This window comes from Falco peregrinus, chromosome 13, assembly GCF_023634155.1.
Source record: "Falco peregrinus isolate bFalPer1 chromosome 13, bFalPer1.pri, whole genome shotgun sequence".
Classification (NCBI taxonomy): Eukaryota; Metazoa; Chordata; class Aves; order Falconiformes; family Falconidae; genus Falco; species Falco peregrinus.
In genome coordinates, this window is record NC_073733.1 from 17,721,875 (window position 1) to 17,746,357 (window position 24,483).

The 24,483-nt window shown below is 37.1% G+C and overlaps 1 long non-coding RNA gene across 2 annotated transcripts in view; it reads right to left on the minus strand.

Annotated features, from left to right (window-relative positions):
• The window catches only part of LOC114010881 (uncharacterized), a 441,280-nt gene that overhangs the window by 195,258 nt on the left and 221,539 nt on the right, over nucleotides 1–24,483 (minus strand). The window lies entirely within an intron of this gene.

Below are 24,483 nucleotides of genomic sequence, written 5' to 3' on the forward strand. Positions count from 1 at the left end.
CAACAGTTTTGTATTTCATATATTTTCAAAATTTCAGAATTGACAAGGCTTCTCCCAAACAGAAGAGTATGTTGTCTATAGGCACAAGAGTCAAAGTAGCCAAGGTTTTACTGCAAATAAGACAATGGTGTTTATAAAGACAATGCAGAAAAGGTCAAGACAAAAACAATCAACAAAACAAAAACACCCCAACAACACAGTACTTCATATTTTGTGCAATCATTTGTATCCATGCAAAATGACCATAAGCTCCTATGAAGACAAGAAGGATCAATTTTAAACAAATACCATTAGGCATAACTTTCATCCACTTTACAAACTGAGGAAGCCACACTATGTTACGGAAAGTCAAGTTAATGTATTATGACCCAATATTAAGCACAATGAATAATTATCTTATTAGTAAACATTCTTAAGCCTCTCAGCACCATCAAAATATAACAATTTCCAGATCATCTAGAAGTCTTTCTCCTTTGTCTACAAAATGTTACACTAATGCATCATCAATAAATGCAAACTATTCCTGCAATTTCTATTCAAACTAAATTAAAATCCATCTGAAAACATGCATCTATCAACTCAGAGGATTATTCAAAGAAAAACAGAAAAAAATATAAATAGCATAAGAAGTGAAATTCAGAGCTTAATAATTACAGATACAGCTCACTTTATTCTGACCAATCAGCTCTTAACAGTTTAGCCTAGTAAGACAGAAGTCAATTAGTACTTCTTTAATAGACTAATCATTTTGCATTTAATTGTCATATCAATAATACTGGCATATTCCTACAGCAAAGTCAATAGTTATTACATCAACTAATTAAAATCTGAGTTAAAAGGTAACTCGCTGAGAGTTCCATTCAGAAAATGCAAATTCTCAGAACTAAAAACAACTCATGGCAGGGGGATAGGGGAAGTTCATTTTCTTCTATGACTCAACCAAAAACATTGTGCGGCGCTCTCAAGCTATTAGAAGTGACTTTTTGATTGGCATAATGAGAAGAACAGTAAAACAGATGGGTCTCCTCTGAAGTTGTACAAGATTCCCACTGGATAATATAAAATGCTGACAGATAACAAAAGAATTCCACACTTGTTATTCACTGCAGATTAAAATTTAAACATCATGTGAACAAGCCAAGCATTTGAACCAAATTTCTTAGCTCTGCATTATAAAATACAGTAACCTGAAACACGAATTAATTGTTTGAGACTACAGGTCTATTAATGACCCCAGGAAAAATATTCCTATTTACCATAATGAGACTAGGAATACTACATAGCTGCTATACATTCTGCTTTTCATGAATTTGAAAAAGCTTTTGTAGGATCATTGCTCTTAAGACAGCCTGGGGAGTCATGTGTAATGGTATTACCTGTATTACTTGCTGAAAAGAGTAGTCAAAGCAGACACAAAGAAAGATCAAATATTGTACTATGTTGGACTATTTTAGAATGATGGTATTAAAAAAAAAAAAAAAACCAAAACATAAGAGAGTATAGTCTGATATCTGAGCATTGGTCAAAAATGTTGGTTTGTTGGGTTTTTTTGCGCTTTTTTCCCTGTTTTTCTAACAGATAAATAAAGAAAAAAGGAATAGCATCTAGGATATCTGAAACCCTAGGATTTATGGACGAGCTCAACGTTTATGGTAAAACTGAAGAACGAGAAGAAACAAAACAGATAGAAACCTAATTTCTAAAGAGAGGGGAAACAAACTAATCAAAAAAATAAGTATATTTAAATGAATCTGCATAAAAGAAAGTAGGGGAGGAAAGAGAACAACAAACATTTTAAAAAGAGGGACAATGCCATGAGATAATTTTAGAGATGGATGATCAATGATGCTTTTGGGAATACAGTAGTTTGTGGATATTAAAGGAAATTTTGAAGTGCCTGAGCTAGATAACCCTGTATTTCAAGCTGAATAACATCTTAGATAACAACAGAAAACCAGCCATTCTTCTCTGACTGCAACTGCTATCAAAAATACACAGTATTTTCACAGGCCCATTTATAAATAAATTATATTAATAATTGTACTGTGAGCAACATATACACTGTGCATAGATTTGTTCACTGTGTATTCATAGCAAACACACCTCGAGCTGCAATTCCAGCCTGTTCAGTTTTAAAATAAGCATTTCTATAATTACCTAGGAGTTAAAAATGCAAAATTAACCTTGATGAATAAAACAGCCTCGAAATACAGTTGGCACATTGGAGAAAAACCCAATACCATTAGCACACACCTTCAAACACCTTCTACATTAAATATTTTTATATACAGTTTAACGCAGATATTTATCATTAGATAATTCTCATGTATTTAGTATAATTCTAGTCTGATAAAACCAACTAGATAAAAGTAAAGCAAAAACATTCACAAGTTGAGATGAAGGGAGAGGCAGAAGAACAAAACCATGTCATAAATGTCAGACTCGTAATGCTCTGCACCACCACGTAAGTGTTATATCCTCTCTAAAGGTGAAGAGATGTTCAAACTAACAAGTTCAAAGTTTTGCAGAGAGGATTGCTATGAATAGAATCTCCATGTTCCTAGTCCTTCAGCTTCAGGAATATAAATCACTAACAATTTTTAACAGGATTTTTCTAAATAACTTTGATGGCATCACGGTCTTCAAGTTGACAGATATATATATGCATTCGCACACATATACATAAAGTTCTGATAAGTCCTGGTTGGGTGGTTTACCATAACAATAAATGGAAAGAGAAACAATTGTGTTCACTAAGAAAAAATACCTTCAATGCTTCTCATGCAAAATCCACCAGTTTCGTTCCTGCAATATATCATACTGCTCTTATGGTTAGAAGAGCTAAAAAGCCTGCCTAAAAAATTACATTATTTCATCCCTGGAACAGATTGCTTACAGAAAGTGTGAAGTTACTATCATTAGAGATCTTTTAGAATAAGTTCTGCCAGCACCTACTTGTGCTTTGATTCCATCTTGCAGCAGGAGACAGACTAGACAGTCTCCTGAGTTCCTTTCCAATGCAATCTTTCTGCAGATGCACTTTTCTTCTTCATACTATGAATGCATAAGAGAAATCCGAAAAAGTGTAATGAGATTTTTATTAATAGCAAATAATACTCCAGAAAGTAGAATGTAGAAAGCCTGTCACCTCTATGATTTGACTACTAAACCACAACATTTCAAAGCATGTAACCTCTTCCTTCATGACCCCGCTATGTATTCAGGAAAAAAATAAATTCGAGAACCAGGAATTTATTCCACTTCCAAGACATGTAGTTTATTGTATGAACCAACTAACACAAAATATAAATTAGAATTAAACCCTGTCCACCTCTGCTGAAACTACTTCAGGAAATGCATATCAAATCTGTCTGCTGCAGTTAGTTTTTATGACAGAACTACTACAGAGAAATAAAGTGTCTCTGGTGAAAGGAATGTCAAGCTGCTTTGAATTGGCTAAACAGCATCTGATGTCCTCAAGGATTATAGTGCATTATGACCCTGCCCTGCCAATCTGTTTAGCTTCTGACGCTTCACCATATGGGGTCAGAGCAGTGATTTCTCATATAATGCTAAATGACCTAGAAAAGCCTGTAGCATTTACATTGCAAACACTTACTAACATTGCAAAGACTTAAGCACAGATGAAAAAAAAATAACATATGTATTTTGATAGAGTCTCATTATATTACTATATTTGACTATTCTTATTTCTTAGTGGCTAGGATAACCAAATAAACACCTGTCTATGTGGGTTTCAAATACACATGGCACTTCTTTTAACTGATCTCAGTTAGGAAATAAACACAATGTTTCTGATATCACCTTGAGACTTGGACAGTATCATTTTTCTGATCATATCCTGATCGTGGCATTTCATGGAAATTGTCACAGCTTGGTAGGCCAACAACGCTCTTGGGGAAAACAAAGATAAGGTGATAAAAGGAGAAGAAACTCCTGTTCAAATTTAAGAGCATTCTGAGCAAATAGCACAGTGAAATGGTCATTAAAAGTGAATAAAAATACATTATTGTGATGAGATGTAGTTTAGCCAAGCAAACAGCAGTGTACTTATTCCAAGTCAACAAATTGTTCTTTTTTTCCCAGAAACTCTGCTATTACAACATTATAACATTTATATCTCTGAAGACAGAGGAATGTATGCTAATGAGCAAAAGAGAAAAAAGCTTCCATCAAGTCTGCTGTATGAGTAGATGCAAAGAAACTGGAAAAATACAGGGGCAAAGATGATCTCAGCAAGATGTACTCATGTGTTCTTTAAACATTCAAAACTCATATTTTCAATGGGAGTACCAGTCTAAAAATATCCAGGCTGCAAAACCATACATAAACAATGAGCAGAAGGAGCTTTGAAAGTTAAAAGGTTTTATCAAGATTTTATTTCCTTTTTTTTCAGAAGATAAATTGGTCTGTTTTCATGACTGACATTCATAAACTTATGTGTTAAACCAACAGAAACAATACAATCAAACATTACATTCCTTACAAACAAATGATGATGTTACTACTACAAAACACTACAAAGCTCCACATAAAAAACCCTCTCTTTTGGAAAGTGTGTATGATTTCATCTGGAAGACGAGCATTAACATGCGAGATACAGATAATGAGAAAACATCGGAGAGAAGAGAAATGGGAGGGTAAAAGCAATACAAAGTAAGGGGTAACAGATCAATAGGTTAACCATCTTCAGTAGTTACCTCCCCGTGCAACATGCAAGAGCATCTTAAATTAACAGAAAATTGCCTCAAAGGATACAAAGGGGTATGTACTAAACATCCAAGAAAGCAATTTTGATGTGTTTACAGGACTGTCAGAGGGAGCAATGTCAAATAATAAAGTGGATATGATTTGATTTTATAGACAATTATGGGTGAATGTTGAGTGCTGTGTTCAGGAGCAGAGACCCAACCTCCATTACCGTTAATGGGAGCACTGACTCCAGCAGGATTTGTAGTTGTACTAGAACTGTAATTGTTTGGCCTCCAAATACCAAAGTGCTGCTAAAACAAAATGTATCAAGGACTTCTCAGATGTGGAGGCACTGGAAAGGCCACACCAGGTAAGACACTTCAAGAACACGAAAGGAGTTTAGAAAGAAATTCTAAGCTCCTATTACAGTATTTCCTATTTGAGCATTATACCTCTTCCTATGAAACAATTGCCTGATTCACTCTGTTCTCACTCTTACGTTTTACCTTCCCCTCCTACATAAAAAATGTAATAAAATTGAATTTATTTCCCAGTTTATAAACTTCCCGTACCTCATGTTCACTGACTCTCACCATCAAACCATTACTTATCATGTATGAGCTTCCTTTCCTACCTTTTTTTTGCTTAAGAGAAAAGCTGACTAGAAAACTGGATTCAATTTAATGAGAAACAAAAAGCTGGACAGTTTAGAAAGTTTTTACAAAACAGGCACTGCTTTTACATCCCCCACAAACAGAGAGTAAGCCTTACAGATAAGGCTTTCACCTGCGATATGGCAGACTCATGTTCATATCACTATTCTTCCCAACAAACACAGAAAGAATGTAAGAGCAGCCATACTGACCTATTTAGCTATCTTCTCACTGACAATGTTATATATTAGATATCTTCACTTTTAATACAACAAGCTGCAGCTCAGGAACTTCTTAAATTTTTCTTTATTTAGCAGAACTTAATGATTTATTTTTTCTTCTAAGAATTAGCCCAATTCTCTCTGAACCTACGTAAACTCTTCACATCTAGAGCATACTGTGGCAAGGAGTTCCAAAGCTTTAACTAAAAAGCCACCCAACTGCCTGCCTCAGATCCACTCTCCAGCTCATTGTTTTCAAGGTAGGGCCAAATATCTGAAGCTATTTGGCCTATCAGCAGCGTGCCTTAAGCCCCAAGCTAAAGAGCTCTTATTCTGTTTAGGAAGCATCCTACCTAGTGTAATTACTAACAATTTCCCTAAGGCAGAGCATGAGAGACTAGCTTTGGTCCAGTGATTAAAGCACTTATCAAAGATCTTTCTTGAAGAACCTAATAACTTGCATTTTTTCCAATAGAAAATATATTTTATTGAACAATGAATGTTGAGCAATGTTAAAGAGCCCTTGCTTTCCAGATTCTGGGACAGAGCAATGACCTTGCCCTCATGTTGAGGGAAATTTGACCTTTAAAGTCCACCTCCATAAGAAACTGTACATACTGCCCTTGCTAATAGGAAACACAAAGACAAATCACAGTGACTAGAAGTTACAGAATATTCCTGTGTTTGGAAGAGTGAAAAAGACAGAAATTTCTTAATCCTCATGTTCTCAAAACAGACTACCTACTGAATGGACTGAACCAACACACTGCTGGATACTAGCTACAAGAACAGAAGGTAGCTGACAACATTTATGGTATCATTAATAAATGCAACCAAAACAGTAAAATCAATAATATACTCCTTGGTGGTTTGATTCCTTTGAAGCAATGGGACAGGGCTATCGGGCAATAACTGCAGTTCTTCAAAGACCTGAACCAGTTGTTTGCTCAGCAGTTGATCCTTCTTTGAGAAAAGAATTACCTAATGCAATCCAGAGTTTACTGTTTAGGGACACGATGAAAACAGTGATATAAGTCTTGTGCAGACTTGACCTCTCAAGGTGGTATTAACAGTGGAGTAAGGGAGATCTACAGACTTCAAGACCACTTGGTACAGAACAAATGAGAAAGGCATTCACAATACTGTCACAAAAACTCTGTGGCCCTACTTTTGTTTTTACTTCAAATATAACAGTGTTAAATATGCACCCATCATTCATTTAACACTGATAAACAGGAACATTTAAGTCCTGGACATTCTAGACCAAGAAAGAACAGAGAAGTACATTTTCCTAACAGTTACTTGTGATGAGATGAGCATTTCCCTATGGAAAAGTTTTCCTGTAGTACAAACAGCAATTTGGGTGGTGTGTGTGAGTGTGTGTATAAAATAAAACTTCACACAGAGTCCCTTTTGCATTAACTAAAAAAAATATTTAGTGTAATGAAGAATTCCACTAGCCAAAGAGGTGTTTACAAGCAATACCTTGTCTTCCTTACTTCACGTTAGGCTGTACACTAGAAAAACAACTCACAGAAGTTCAAATACTCGGTTGCATTCCCAAATTTTTACGTTTTTACAAATGTAAATTTTTAAAAATACAAATTTCCACTTGAATATAAGCTTTCACCATGAAAAATGGTCAAAATTTTAAGTGAGGTCAGTTCAGGTGACAAGAAAACACCCAAACATACACAATACCCATCCATTTTTCTCTATGCATTTGAAAATACAAATGCACATACAAAGCCACAATTTTTGCAAGTCTAAATTGTTTAGTCCCATAATTCTAGAAAAACATCAGCAAGCACAAATGGCATTTAAAATAGCAATATTCCCTGAGAATATACATAAACAAGTCAGCACCTATTACAATGACAGGAGCTCAAATTGGTAGGAGCTTTGACAAAATCTGTCTAGACCTTTTCTTAAAAACAAGCACATCTGAAAAGATCAGAACGGCTTTTAAGCTCAAATGCCAGTTTTTTTTGAAAATATACAACAAAACAAGTAATTTTTGGTATGGGGAGAATTGAGAATGACTGAGGGAGATGAGAAATAAAGGAGATTTGTAAACAAATGTCTTCCTTTGCATCCTTACAGGGTTTTCCCTTATTCTCAGGGTTGCTCTCAATCAAGCTATTCATCAGGGCTTCCTAAACTGCAATAAACCATAATACATGCTCCATTATATCCCTGGGTAAATTGTTTCATGTGCTTCCTCAGAAGCCTTAGACCCTGTTGCACTACAGGTTTCCTGCATGCTCACTTCTATTTCCTTCTTGCCCCAGACTGCACACCAGCAGTTTATTTCTTCTTGAACATGTCCATAAAAAGGAGAAAGTTAGTGCCAGGTGGTTGCATCTGACCCTAATCAGGGCAAGACAAACAAGAGTTTTCTCTCTGCCCAGCCACAGCCTTTTAAAGAATGCTATAATGTGCAAAGTAACAAAACAGACTCTTTCTATAGCAATTGTACCATGTACCTCTTCTAATAGTATTCAGCTGGCAGGTTTCAGCAGCAAAATAATATCATAGGATAACAGAAGTTCTAAAAGTAATAGTATTCTAGAAACTGATGCATTAAACAAGTGAGGAGAAGTTCTCAGATTATGCAGCTGAACAGAAGGCCAGAGCATGTAGGTGCCAAAAGGCAGAACTTGAAAAAATAAGATAAAACCAGTATTAAGTGCAGTATCCATATTTTATGAACAAATCAATAGGACAGATGTGCTATTATGTGAGATGTCAGTTTTGAGTTCCTTTCTATCTTTGATGAGTTACTTTGCAAGCTTTTTGATACAGGTTAATTCCATAAAAACAAATAAAACAAAACCAACCCAAAAAACCCACACTGAAGCAAAATCTTCCATTCAGAATTCTAGAATGATATTACAATAGCTATTTTTTCCAACTGTTGCTTACTTGAAAAATAAATACTTTTCTGCAAAATACAGTTTACATGCACAGAAACAGGCAATGTAAATTTTGGTGTGAGTTTATCCAGTACATAGTGGCATTCTTTCCACTTAAAAAGACACAGCCAAGGCCCATCTGATCTATTTATGCCACATTTGTTACTACAGCATAGATCACATAAAGCCACTGGACATTCTTATACCTTTGCCTCTAACAGCGAGGTGCTTCTGTAAACAAAAGCTGGCTTGAGCCCAGGACAAACCTCCACAGATCCGGACAAGCCAAATTTTCCGAGGACAATCCTGCATTCCAGGAGAGTAATAGAGTGCCACATCCATTACAGAAAGTACAGCGAACAAACTACTGTGTAACAACAAACATAAGCAATAAACCTGTCACGATGCAAAACTTTTCCTTAAGTGGAAGAGAGCAGAATGCATTTCATTCTCTAGTTACTCTTAACTGATGACAAGAGTAGACTAAAATATTACCAGCTGGAAACACAACTTGAGATCAGTTTGAGAGTCACCCAACTCCACCTGGCCCAGCTGACATGCTTTTAAATTATATCCACTTAAGATGTTCTCAAGGAGCACTAACTTCACTGAACAGATTTTGCTATAGTCTGAGGTTTCTTCCATTTCCTGAATCACATACAAGCTGAAACAGCTAGAATCATACAATGGACAAGCCTATTCACATACATTTCATTATTTTTCATCTACTGATAGGAGCAAGATAACAACTGTTTTGATAATTATTTTTATTTTTTCTTGTTACTTGTTTCATCTTTTTTTCTTCTGTCCCATCTTAGAATCTCCCACTCATTTCACTTGCCTGAAGTTTGCACAGCCTATGGGAAGTGCACCAGCCACAGAATATTTACACACTACATTTGCTTTTTCAAGATCTCACATTAATGGCAGAAGCATTTCACCTCAAACATTTTCAGCACACTGATTAGAAACATTTTGAGAAGCTAGAAGCAAAACCACATTGCAACAAAATTATGTTTTAAAAGATTCTAACTTTGAGTTAATCAGTGAAGGTTTTTTTGTAATACTGGTAAACATAACCTGGCCCTGCTGGAGATTGTAGAGATAACTACTAATTGGAGACGAGTCATTTCAGAGAGCAAATGAAAGGTTTTGGGTAGGCACACTGGCACTTTGAACTTGAAATTCCACATACCCTGGCTTATTGTATGGTCACCAGAAATGCTCACTGTGATCCTACCAACATCTTACCTGGGGCTGGCTGACAGTAAAGGCAGCAAAGTTAGTGCAAAGACACAGTCACTCTGAATAGACTGCACTGATCTGCCATTGTCTTCTGGGGCTTGATAGTTGGAAGTTCTGAAGCTGCTCCTTTAAAAACTAATGGCATGCTTTGAAAAGGATAAAGCCTTAGGTATTTGGTCACTATGACTGGTTTGTCACCATGCTCAGTCTTTCCAAGGATACTAGCAATTCCTTTCTGTCATCTCTGAAAGAGCTGGTAACATTTTACTGCGCATCCTTGGCTTTCACAGACCCACCTTTGCTGGGAGGAGCAGGCCTGCAAATGCCACTCCAAGGTGTTTGCCCTGTCCATAGCAATCACTGTATCAGTGCTTAAAATGTCGAGGTGATTTTTCTTAAATCTCTCCCAGAAAATCTATTTTGGTTTAATAGTTCACTAGGTTAACATTTATCTTTGTTCCTTACTTTTTCCAGCACTGCACCGGGTGTCTGTGCCCAGCGCTGGCAGCAGGCAGCCGCCAGGGCCTCTGTGCGGGGAGGCCGGGGCCGGTTCCCCACAGCCCGGCCGCAGCCATGTGCTGGCGCCTCTAGGGAAGTGCCTTGGAGACGGGAGGAGTGAGGGGGAGACGTGTGAGGAACAACCCTGGGAGCGCTGGGAAAGCACCTCGGAGACAGGGGGAATGAGGGGAAGACGCATGAGGGACAGCCCTTGGAGCGCCGGGGCCGGTGAAGGCGGAGGGGAGGGGGCGCGCCAGGCCGCGGGGCAGGGGAGACCACCGGGGAGCAGGCTGGCGTTCCCTGAAGGATCAGCAGGCCATGGAGGTGCCCAGGTAGAAGCAGGTTTTCTGCACGGGACCTGTGGCCCAGGAAGGACCCAGGCAGGGGCTGGTTTATGCTGAAGGACTGCAGCCTGTAGAGTCTCCAAACCCCCACTTGCTAGACCCCCAGCCAAGGTCAACCCACCAACAAGAAGCTGTACTCCAGAGAATCACATGCTTTGTTTCTCCTGTAGGCTGTAGTCCAGTGAGAACACGCAGTGACTTCAATGGCAGACATAGCAGAGTGTCAGTAGTGCGTTATAGAACAGGGTTTCTTTTTCTTCATAGGTCAATGGAGATGAGGCTTTTCACAAGTTTTATCAAAATACAACATGAAGAACGTTTGTACTGTGGCTACTCTACAAGGCAATGGGAGGTCTTTATAAGACCATGGGAAATTTGCACTATATTCATCACTATTACATCATAACTATAGTATCCATTGAGTGATCTGGATATCAATTCTAGCACTTCTATTTGTGAATGCCTTCATGGTGTGCTTTGACACCCAAGAAAATTACAAGAACACACTTGTGGTTTAACCCCAGCTGGCAGCTCAGCCCCATGCAGCCGCTCACTCACTCCCCCCATGGTGGGATGGGAGAGAGAATCGGAAGGGTAAAAGCAAGAGTACTTCTGGGCTGAGATAAACACAGTGTAGTAGGTAAAGCAAAAGCTGTACACACAAGTAAAAGAAAACAAGGAATTCGTTCACCACTTCCACTGGGCAGACAGGAGTTCAGCCATCCTCAGGACAGCAGGGCTCCATCATGTATAGCAGTTACTTTGGAAGTCAAATGCCATAACACCACAAGTCCCCCACCTCCTCATTTTCCCCCCAGTTTATATATGCTCAGCATGACATCATCTGGTATGGAATACCTTTCCAGCTAGTTCAGGTCAGCTCACCTGGCTGTGCCCCTTCCCAATTTCTTGTTTCTCCTCCAGCCTTCTCACTAGCAGGGCCCAAGAAACTGAAACGTCCTTGATTTGACATAAACGTTACCTAGCAACAACCAAAACCATCATTGTGCTATCAACATTGTTCTTCCACCAAATCCAAAATGCAGCATTCCACCAGCTACTAGTTAACTCTATCCCAGCTGAAACCCGGACAACGCTTTAATGCCTTTTATATTCTTCAAAAAGATCTGAAAAGGTCTTTTTCAAAAAGATCTGACAGACCTGTCCAGCAAGAGGTCTGAATTACAGAATGTCCAACAAAAGGTCTGAATTACAGATTTTAATCTCAGATTGCTTATGTTCATTTTCTCCATTTTGTAACCAGAAGTTTTGTTCTGTTTATTTTGTTGGAAATAAGTCTTAATTTTCCCGGAATTTCCAGACATTAAGCAAATAATAGTTGTTAAGAAAAAAAGCGTATTGAAGTCCCAGGCCTGCAATCATGAAGGTATATGGAAGACTAAGCACATGAACACTATGTCTGCTATGTCCTGCATTTGATGTGCATGCACTTGAGGGATTTTTGCCCTCCTAGCTATTGTCCAGGGAGTTCTGATAAGGATATACAAGCTCTGTCCTCTCTGAAGAAGGTAAATATGAACAAGAGCAAAAAGGAATTGAACCAGAATCCCTCAAGCGCTTCTGGGACTGCCTGACCCAAGCATGAAATAACCTGACAAGCAAAAGAGTTGTGCTCCTGATGTTGATTTTAACCTCTAAACTTCAAAAGAGGGCATTTCAGTGCAAGGTTCTAATGCAGATTTAAGCATTTGAGAACACAATATATAATCAGGGTCTTACTATCTGAAATGAAACCAGTTCCAAGAGGGTGATTAAATATCTGGAGACTGACTATACAGGTGCATCTTTTCAGAATGAGTATTGTCCCACTCTGGTTACAAGGACAGGATGCCTTAAAGAGAATGCCCCTTAGCTTGTTCAATTTAGTAACAGTCTCCATTCTGACCTGCATTCTGACCCTTTATACAATGGAAGCTACCTTGTAAAAAGCTAGCTAGGATGAGCAAACTATTTTTGAGGTCAGTTTTGGAGTCTGGCACCAATCAGACAATTAGAGTTTTGATGTCAATGTCTGTTACAATGCCTAATATTGACTCAGTGTTTCCTTGTAGTTTCTTATGTTTATGAGTTTTTCAGTTCCTATTCTGTAAGCAAACAGCATGATTGTTGATGGTGGGGTTTTATCTGTTACCTCATTCCTAATTCTGTTGTTATTTTATTCTTGTTTATCCTGTTACACAATTCCTGTTCAAAAGGGGCCTGACACAGCACCATAGTCCACCGCTGACATGTCTGACAATGCCAGGAAAATACCAATGACAGAAACAGGGAACAGCAACTGATCTCCCAAATAGATGTTAGATGCTCCTTTCAAATCACAAATAAGATGAGTATGGCCATTCTTTGCAATCAATATTTGTATTTCATAAAGAGCAGATATTTAATACTTCCCCCAGTGAAAGAAAGATAAGGACAGAGAAGACTAATATTATGGATAAGTAGTTTAATGTCTGAGCAAAATATGCCAATTATGATTCTTGGCCTCGTAACTTGGACAATGAATACTAATGAATCTGGAATCCTTATTTGCCGATGCCAGCTTAATTTTTTTTTCTACAAGTAAACAAAATTGGAACTATCGTTTCTAAACCTACAAGCATAATTGTCACCATGGGAGAAATCTGGGAAGCTGATTTTTTCATGTGATTTGATAGGCAATTGTGAAAAGATGAGCAAAGATTTTTGCAGTTGTCCTTTACACTAAATCTTGAGTATATCTGTAACCTAAAAGTCTGGTATATTTTAATACAAACTTTTCAGATTATTGAGCTCTTGTGTTGGTGGGGGTTTCAGTTTTTATTAGTTTGTTTCTTTGGGGCTTTTTTTTTTTTTTTTTTTTTTCCCCTGTGGGGTGGCTGTTTACGACATGATAAGGAGTTTGTACAAATTATTTTGCTAGCCCAGATAATAATTGAAGAAATCCACCCCCCTGTGGCATACATGTCAATTTCAGAATTATTATAATTTATCATCTAGCACCATTTTAGAAAGTAGAGTTTGATGTTCAAACAGATATGCAAACATTTGTGCATCTGCTTGTAAGACTTTGGAAGCAGGAAAGATTGGAAACATACAAATGCAAAGCACCAGCACCCATAGAGGAACAGAAGTAACCAGAGATACTAAATTTGTTCAATATCTATGAACTTCTTACTGAAATGCAACCAACTCTTGATATTCCAATATGAACCCTTTATTAAATAGAAAAAAGGCAAAACTAATTTATTGTCATCATGAGGACCACAATTCAAGCATGACTTCCTGGTCTTAACAGAGCACTGCTTACATTCCGTTCAATCCCAAAACCTTCAAGTAAAATACTAAAACCAATTTGTAAAACAATTGAGAGAGCAGCAATGAGACCAACAAACTACCTCAGCAGAAGACCAAGGAAATTTTCCATAGCTTTGGAATAAAAATTCTACCAAGTTATAGTGCAGAAGTCATATGCCACTCTAATTTATGATTGACATAAGGAAACTATGTGTCCAAAACTAGAACAAGCATTATAGAAGAAATATGCACTGACTGAAAAACAACTCAACAGCTGCAATGAAATAACCGGACAATATGGATTCTTATTTTTCCAGAGCACTTTTGAGACATTAACATCAGGCAAAAGTAATGGTAGACCTGGAAAATGTAAAGTAAAGATGAAAATCAGTAGATTCATATATTTATTTAAACTAGCGCTTTATAATCTAAAAAGAGGAAAAGGAAGTCTAAGAACTTTCATTTGAGTTTGTGGTTTCATTTTGATAATCATCTTTAAGTATCAGCATTTGGCCCTCTAAACATAATTCAAGAAGGCACATAAGGTACTTACTGACATAATTTAAAGCTTACAGCTCAGGAAAAAACAGACAGCAACACTGAAAGCCACTAAGACATTGTTTCCTTTAGGCATAAAAATACACTAAGGAAATAGCATATGATTGGGAAGCATTGATCTAAACTCAGAAGTTACATTTGCTTTGAAAGAGGATTTAGAGTATTTTCTCCCTTTCTATATGGATGGACAGAAATGGCAAAGTGTAGACCAGCTTATATTTTACACTATATAGAAACAATTCAGCCAACAAGTCCTTCAGAAAGCTAAAGACTGGCAAAATGGGAATCTGGAAATACCTCAGCATTTAATAGCAGAGTTAGTGTAAGGCCTTGTAAGAAACTGAAAATCAGCAGCAAGTGGAGTTAAACACATCTGAATCGTTTGTTGTTAGCAGTTTGACATAAGATTCCTTCCCTTTCTAATAAGCTCTTACCAATTAATGTTTATTATTTTACTTCTTGTTATCAATCACTTGTCACAATTGCAAGCTCCAACAGGAGTTCATCATTCAACACTATCTAAAATCCCTTTAACAGGGAGTGAAAGCAATTTAGCTTTCTCTGGCCCATTTTTACAGTACAGGCCTGCTGTGCTGTGTCTAGGGCACAAAGTGTGCTTGTCTGGAAGCATCTGGAGAAATAGAACATTAATGTTTACTGAGTGTAATTACCAGTTGTGCGTAGTTTAACAGAAACTCATTTTCCCTTGACTTTCAAAGTAGGTATCATATCACCAGCACAAACTGCTGTTAGCTAATTATTCAAAAGAACACGTAATTATTCAAAAGCAGCTGACTTTCTTGAGCAGCATAGTGTGAAGTTTTATAACCAATTTTCTCTGATACAGGTACCATTACCCCATTTAATTTTAAGGTTTAAGCCTGCAATGGGTTTGGACAATGACTTTAGAACATGATAATAAACGCATGCACCCTCCAGGCATGTTATCGCAATTTCTAAAATCAGGTACTAGATATAACAAGGAATACATCTGTGGCTTTGGGAATACATGGTTTTACATTCTATCCTATTACAAAAAGCAAGGCCAAACTGCACAGAAATAGCATACAAGGACTCTAAAGAGGGTAGTAGGCATGACATGTTGTAAGAGCAAACTTTTCTAATAACGTAAGAGATGAACAGAACATTAAGAAAAAAAAAAATCAGTGCATTCCTTACATTTTAAAAACGAACAAATAAGAGTTTCATTTCATTGCCATTGTAGAGGTTCACTGCTATAGCACTAAGCCTCCTCCATGTGTGCTCCCCATAGACATGCACAAAACTTATGCCAGAGAAATGAATGAATAATTCTTGACTTTTGCTTTCATCCCAAATTGCCTTCATTTGGCCCTGTTTGCTTACAATAGGACTAGCAAGGAATCTGTCTGCACACACAGATACCATAAATGCTTAACATAGCCAAAAATTCACTTAGAATCAAATAACATACTTTCCATGAGAAAAAAAGAAAAAAAATTCAAATAGTAAAACTTTCTCATCAGTTACATGTTACAGCTTAATTTGTTTTCAATCAATGTTTAGCTAAGATTTTTCTCTGAAACCTTTGTCCACCCACCATGACTTCATTAAAATGCAAAGTTGTGAGGATATTTTCTAGAAATATCTAGTGTATTAAATAGGTGCAGATAATATTAGACTTTATTGGCAGGCTACCAGGAAGAAAAAGTTATAGCCAGAACATTGTTATCTCAACTACTTTGAATATAACTGATATAAAGTTAAATGACATTCACGTATGTCCTCTTCATCAATCTGAGACACTACATTATTCTATGCAACAACATCTGCTTGATTTAGACCCAGTCTGGACCTCTGAGCTCAGGTTGACAAGGAAAAGCTATTCCTATCACCTCAAAACCATATTGATAGTTCAGAATACTGTCAAGTCCTCCTGTCAGATCTAATCCTTCAGTGGATTTTCAGAAATACAAGAATTTTAAAAATGGTTCTCTTCTTAGGGAAGAGCATGCTCCATATGCATGTTCTATATTAGAGACCTACCCACTGCCTCCTTATTTTTTGCTTCTTCTCTGTTTCCTTGTGCTTATTTTTCAAGTGGCTTCTTACAGCAGAGTAGATATTCCCTTGAGTGTATTTTCTTTCTTTACCGCCACTCTTCTCTATACAAACAACAGATTGCTCTGCTGCTGCCCTTTAAATTTAGAGAAGAAAAATCCCACACCACAGATGTCTCGTGATGGGAGTAGGGTTGCTTCTTCCGCAGACTTACTGGGAGGTCAAACAATTCCAGTCTTCCTCATTGTCCCTCTTCAGAGGATACAGAGCTTGAATTTTCCTCTTATCTTGATGATGGTTCTCAGTCTATGATTTATAGACCATTGTTAGAATGCAATAACATCTTAAACACTCCTGAGGTAGACTACACGTTTTCCAATGCTATTTTTATTAATAGTGCAGTGATAATATTGCATAATTGTCTAGAAGGATTAAGAGTTACTGGTTGAGCTTCCTATAGAATTGTACTAGTTATTTCAGAAAATGATGATTAATTAAAAATAGGGGTGGTTTTAGTGCATACACCACAAATTGCGTTGTCTAAACTTAGTGTCAGTATACTTTTTTTTTCCTTTTAAAAAATAATAGATCTACTATTTAAGAGAAGCAGAAGTGTCATCTAGGCAAGTAAAATTAAGAGTAAGGTTACTTGCATCCCTAACAAGAACATGAAGAGTGAAATGCTTAGAAATTTAGTAAAACTGAACTGCAAGTGGACTTTCCGATAAGGCTATGAAAAGTCCACATACTATCTAAAATTCTCTAACTGCCATTTTAAAATGTTAACAAAGAAGGAGAAAAAGTGCTTAGAAGAAGCATCTTAAAAAGTTTGTTCACACAGGAAACTTCCACCATTGTAAGCTGAAGCAAAAAATTAAAATGTTACAGTGAAACTGCTTCCACAGTGACATAAAACACAAAAGAAATTACTTCATAAATTGTAGTACTGTTGGTTAGACTGGTTCAAGATGTGTGTACACACACAATACCCTAAATAAAAGTACCCTTAAGGAGCAGCTTAAGCATACTCATACATAACAGAAGATGCAGACACATAGGTGTCAACAACTAAATAAAATTAGTAAAGAGGAGGATGAGGAGGAATCTGCTTTTATTACTGAGATAATAAGCATATTTTTTCAGTGTTAGTCAACAAGCATACATAAAAAGACCTTAGTTCCTCGCAACCAAGTGAGCCACACCACCAAGCAACAAACAGAAAACAAAGGCCCACATTTACAGAACTTAGTTGGATACTCCTACACCCACCACCCACCCCCAGTCTGGTGAACCCTATGCATTTCTGTTCAATTTTTGAAAAGTTATTTCAGAAGAAACTTCTCTGTCCTGAGTAAGCCTCTCTCTCTTCCTCCCGCAACCTTCCTCAACAGAATTAAATAATAACAAAATAATAAAAATAGTAATAATATTAATAAAAACCCATAATGGTAATATAACAATAACAGGCAATAAAAGCAAGAAAAAAGATCAGATTGATCTTTTAAAGCAGTCTGTATTATTTCCACAATTTCTATTAAAAATTAATGTCACCCCCTCCCCCAAATCTGTTGCACAGAGATCCACAAAGCTTTAAAGACATAATAAAGCAACAAATAGTCAGAAAATAATCTGATGACTAGCAGCAGAAGAAAGGGGCAGCACAGAAATGAAACTGTCGCTATCAAAAATACTAATACATATATCAAAGAACTAGAATGTAGTTCAATTACATGGGCCAACAGTTAGAGAAGTCTGCAGGCTCATGAGAAATTAGGTGAGATTAAGCAACTTTGATATAATGCTGTAACATATGGTGATATATGTCAATATCTTAATGATCTGATTGAATTTTGAGACCTCATTGATGAGCAAAAAGTCAACATTAAAGTTACCTCTACTAACAGAAATCTAGAAATCTGAAAAACACTTTTCATGTGGTTTCTCTGCAGATTTACAACAATCTTTCTGGAATTCACTTATGATGCTATCTCTCTTGAGTTAATATTTCTTACTTCTTTCCAATAACAACTCTGACCAACTTCTGAAAGAATACGCCCTCCACAGAAAAGCAGTTTCTGACACATCATAGAGAAAAAGGATTTATACTTGCATACCTCTATTCACCTCAACCCTTTTTAGAGGTTCAGAAGAAAGCATTTTATATGAGAAATATAAGCCATCAGGGTTCTGTCACTTGACATAGTACTTCTACCACTTTTGCTCAGTAGTCCATCCAAAAGCATTTTATACAGGCACTGCTCAGGGCTTAGGTCAAAGAGGCCATATAAACAAAAAGCCCTTCTGTCACAGGAGCATCTGTTATTAAAGATAAAATCTGAGATTTGCAGAGAACACTAGTATATGCTATGTGCTTTTTTCAAACATACGTAAAGAGACATTTTTAGCTGCTGATTCCTCAGAATCATGTTAACTGACTAAATTGTTGGGTTTTTTTTTTTTGCCTGAACCACAACAGTCCTCACCACACTAAAACTCCCAATCATATTTTCCCCCAACCAAATTAATCTGCTCTAAAAGTTCACTCCTTCTAAATATGCAGATTAAAATTCAGCGTGACAAATACAGGCCACACAGAAGAAATCCACAAGTAGTAACAGAATAGCCTGGAGAGCCAGCTGCCTCTTGAAAATACCAGAATTCTACAAGCTGTAGAATTGCTTATTTGTGTCAGTTTTTCTGTCCCTCCAAAGTCCGAAGATTACATATTTCCAGGGTGAGAGATGAATCAGGTATTCTCCTGCTTATCAAGACACCTTCCAGACAACATAGCTGTGTGCAGAAGCTCTGACATCTTAAGAAGGAAGGATGACTCAGATCTGCAGACACCATTAACCAGCATCCAGCAAACAAGTGAAGCAGACAGACCTATTGCAGTCTTGAACAATGTATTTTTTCCTGGAAGATTCTCCTTTACATTCTTTGAATTCATTTCTATCATAATTTATTCTTTAAGAACACATTTTAATATTAGCAAATGCGCAGGCATGCACAGTTTAGTCAAGAAAAATGATAGATTTACTGTTCTGGAGGCGTAACATCTACAGCCACAAAATACAGTAAAAAAAAAAAAAAATACCACATGGGTGAATCTCCTGATTATTTTGCCAGAAAACTTTAAACCTGTTCCAATATAAGATCCTCAAGCAGTGAAAATGAACCATATTTCAGTCACTTACACTATTTAGTTAGTTTCCCCTCAAAGAAAAAAATAAAAGCATTAATTTGTGCCAAACATAGCAATTCCACTTTGTGACCTGAAACCTTAAGACTGAAGAAATCATCAGTTGATACAAATTATGAGACATGACTGGCTTTGGCCATCTTAAACACGTACACACAGAGCCAAGTGCTTTTGCATCTAATAATCCTATTTGAATCCTCTTGATTTAGTATGGCTTCATGTGATTTAAGTCAGTTTCTCAGAAAAATAATTTCTCTTCGCTTACTTCGCTCCCCTCTCCGCTATGTATTTACATGTGATTCCAGCTTTATGGAGGAAGATGACTGCATAAACTTAATGTACCTATTGCTGCGCACTGCAGGACACCAAGCATCCCTTTGCTACAATAATACTGTATGTGTCTTGCCCAGATTTTTTTACCCTAAAGTACCTCATAAACAGTTAATCCAATAAAAGAGTAGTGCAATACTGGAAGATTCAATTGTTTCCAGAAGTTTCAACGATTTCATTGCCAATATATTTCTGCTTTGGTTCATTAAAAGGACTGAGAAGCCTGCCAGAAACAGCTGTGAATTTGACAGGAAGGAGATGCTCCAGGAAGATTGTTTCAAATCCCAAAAAGAAAGGAGTAAGCAGTTTCATTTTGCTGCAGTTATTTTCCTCTGGTTCTAAAACTAGTCTTTTTGCTGTGTTTCAGAGAATTTTTCATAATGCCTGCCCTTCTCTAGAAGTTGTCAATGGCTTAGTCAATTTCCAATTTCAACACTCTTTAACAGCCATTGACTTTTTTAAAAAACAAAAGCTTATTTAAACCTCTGGCTATGATTTCTCAAACCAGTAAAACTGTGGTCAGCAGCCCACATCCACAAACATAGCTTTTCTGCTTCCTTACCCTCTAACCACTTGGTGATGACAAATCTGCTGACCCCGCTATCTTTTTTTGCCTCTCTGTTCTCAGAGGAATGTTGGGCCAGGAAGTTTAAAAAAATATACGAATTTTCCCTTTTATCATCAGTCATTGTATACCTCTGAGATTTAACAGACATTAGCTACAAGCCATACCTCCACTACAGAGAAAAAGAGAAGCAAAAGTCAGAAATAGATAAAGTGATAGAATAAAAGCTAGTAAAGTGCTTTGATGACAAAGGTTATGCAAGCGTGAAGGAACACTCTTAGACATCTCATCAGTAAGGAGGAAGGGACTTTGAAGCACAATTTAATGGCCAAACAGAAGTCACGAACTGACCAAAAGTTTCAGTTTGGGTACAAAGTACAACAGTGACAGAATACACAATGCTACCATATATCGCCCTGGACAATTCTGATGTGCATAAAAAAGAATCTGATAAAACAGCAGACCTTTGAAAACATGCAGTTTCCGTGCCTCAACCTCAGACAACACTGGCTGCATACCCTAGAATCTTTTTCTCCAGAGAAGACAGGCTTTGCTGTGCATTTTACAGATTCATAAGCAAGAACATATCCAGCACCAAAAAAATCAGACAATATCTGCCAGATTACTAGAATCAGGAAAAAAACATAGAAGTAGTGTAAATACATCAGAAATTGATACTAGGATATTTTTTAAAACCATTAAGCAGGGCATTCTCTAGCCTGCTTTATCTCTCTGAAGACAAATCTCAAAAATTGAGAGCATGCCAAATAATGCAAAATAAATTAAAACTAGATATCTTACTCTACATACTTTTCAAAATATTCAACAGGAAAACCCTGTCACTTGTTAAAGCCAAAATTATCCAGTTCTGTTTTCTTTAGGATATGACACTAGGCCACTGCTTGCTATCTCACATTTTCCTTCTGGAGCAGCATATTCTCTGCTCCTGTATCATACACATTTAGCAGTGCATGTGAGACTCATATGACCGCTCCCCCACCTCATGTGCTCCAAGAGCCCTTTTCCTGATCCAGAGCTTCATGCGCGAGATGCAGCCAGAAAAAAAGCCAAAGAAACCTTATACTCCCCAGACACATCCTTACCCGCCTCTTTGTTGCATCCATGTATAATCCTGTCTGCCTGAGACCATACAGACCAGAGGAAGTCTCTAGAATAAACCCTAAAGCTGTCAGCAAGACTTGTTCCATCAATCTTTATATCACTCCTTCAGCAGTGAGGTTGTCAGAAACTGCTAATGAAATCCTTTCCCCCATTTAATGAACATGGTAAACAGCAGATGGAAAATATCACGTGGAAGCCACTAAATCAAAGATATAATTTGTTCACTTAACAGTATGGCAATGAAAAGCTTTGAATACACGTACATAAATACAAATAATGGGAGAAAAAAGACCTTTAAATTGTCCATAAAGGTCAACCTCTGCTCCTGTTTTCCAGAGCCTGATTTATAAATCTAATATTTAAATTTCAAGCAAGTAACCTTCCAAAAAAAGGAAGTAGATCATGTAAAAAACAAAACAAACAAACAAAATCCACTCCAAACAACTTCAAACCCAAAAGGGGTTGTTAAAGCAATTTTGGTCTTCCATATTTTTTGTTTCCTTTAACATTATGGTTGCAGTAAATTTTTCTGTCACAGAAAGATCCCCTTTCTGGAAATAATAGGCTCTCTCTATAAAAATAACTTTTATTCTTAAACAAAATTAGATATAACTCAATTGCAGATTATATAAACTTCTCTCCCAAATCATCCTGTGAAATAATTTTGATGGATTTTTATAAATTTTTAAGTAATGTTTACTTCTGAAATGCAGCAGTGGCTTATGACATTTCTTTGATCTATACTGAATTTTGTCTATTTTTATTGTACTATAGAATGTACCTGGTTCATATATTGACATCTTTTGATGTACTGAAATCTTCATATAATTTTTGTTATGCATCATACTTAAAAAAATGGATAAAGAAACATATGGAGAATATCTATACACAGTGCAGCAGATCACAGGCAAATTCAGTCAGTTGTTCATGAATAATAGAGAACAGAATTCTGATTGAAAACAACTTTTCATGTGACTGCATGCATTTAAAACTAACATCACTTATACCAGTAACCTGGGTTCTCTATGAGATACAGTCTGTACGTAAATTCTCATATAGGTATACTTATCCTCCAACGTACATGACTTCAAAGTTTTGCATGCATAACAGATACACTTTAATCCCTTCCTTCTACTCAGCACAGGCAACGTAAGAGGGACCACATCCACTGGCATTTCCACTTCTCCTCTGAAAGAGGCAGGGAAAAAACTGTCAGCTGCAGGTCTTGGAGAATAGGAGTGACAGATAAGCAGGACTTCCAGGTAGAGTCCAGGTCTAATGCCCTCACACTGCAACATACACAAGTTGCTCTTTGCAGTGTACCTACAGCCCTGCTCCTGTAGGGAAGATAAATCTTACCCAGAGTTCAACAGCACTTTAAAGGGAACCACCCCCTCACTGGACCTGAGCCAGAAAAGCATCCAGGTGAGCTTCTCATCCCACAGAGGAAATGTCTGTTGAAAAGAATTTTGTGGCAGAGGTGACTGAAAAGATCTCTGGCGATGCCTGCTCAGTTGAGTCACCAGGAAAAAGAACCCTTGACAGCTGCAATCATCTCCAAAACAAAACAAAACTCTCACGTTGGACTTATCTGAAGCTTAAAGGAATGACAATAATGGCAGTTCTCAAACAAGCGGCCATCGCCAGGGCTGTACAAATACCTGGAACATGGATGAGAAAATTGGCTGCAAATCTCAGAAATGGCACAAGGACAGAAAACAGCCCTCTGAGAAAGCTTGTAAGATTCGAAGAGGAAAGGAAACAACATCAATAGCGTCACGCAGCAAGAAAAGAGGCTGGACAGAACTGGCATGGTGGCAGCTGTGTTTCCCCTTTCATGGCAGACGTCAGGGTGATGGAAGGAAAGGGAGACTGAGCATCCACATGTATCCATGCTGGCAGAGCGCACAGACTTTGAAAGGGGAGTGTTTGTGACACAGTGGTTGAAAGATCAACACAGAACTATTAATAGATTGTGTTAGCATATGCGCTTATACAGAATTCTATACATCATATATATCATATTTACATGTGCTAGAAATAATTTAGAACATTGAAATATTGAATCACGTGACATGCTAAATTTTAATGCAGCTTAATAGTAGAGCCAATAGCAACGACTTTTTTTTATGCCTCTGTGGGATATCTTTCAAAGTAAACAAATAAAGAAGATACTAAGTTCCACAGGTTTTATCATCACTTTTATGACCTGATCTTATTTTTAATTTTGATACCAAAATCTTCTGCTCCTCCCTCCTTTCTTGGTTAAATAATTAGTTACTATGGAAACAAATATATTTCTGGTATGGACCCCAATTTGTGACATTGACATCAAATATCTCCTGTTTCTGTAGGTACATGGGGACAGTGCTGACCATGAAATATACTTCATGTTATAAACAGCTTCACACTGTGATGACAAAGAATATTAACTTTGGATAACACTGCAAAGCTGTGCAAATAATAAAATAGGAAAAAGTAATCACAATTATTTTTCTTATTTTAATGGAAATAGGCTGAGACTGTATTGAGCAAGTATTTCATCTTCCTCAGTTTACAGATCTCAAACTGATTGCTTTGGAAAAGCGAATCACAATCAAACCTAGAAAGGAGGAATCTGGTACCTCTTGGACCTCCAGTGATAACAGAGTGCATCATTTTTTTTTATTTCAGCTACTTCATAAAACCTGTCTGGCTGCAGAAAAGAAGTTGTCCGTAATGCTACCTCAGGAGACTTTGTTTTAAGCAAGTAATCAGAGCTCTTTCATCAACTCTTCTCACTT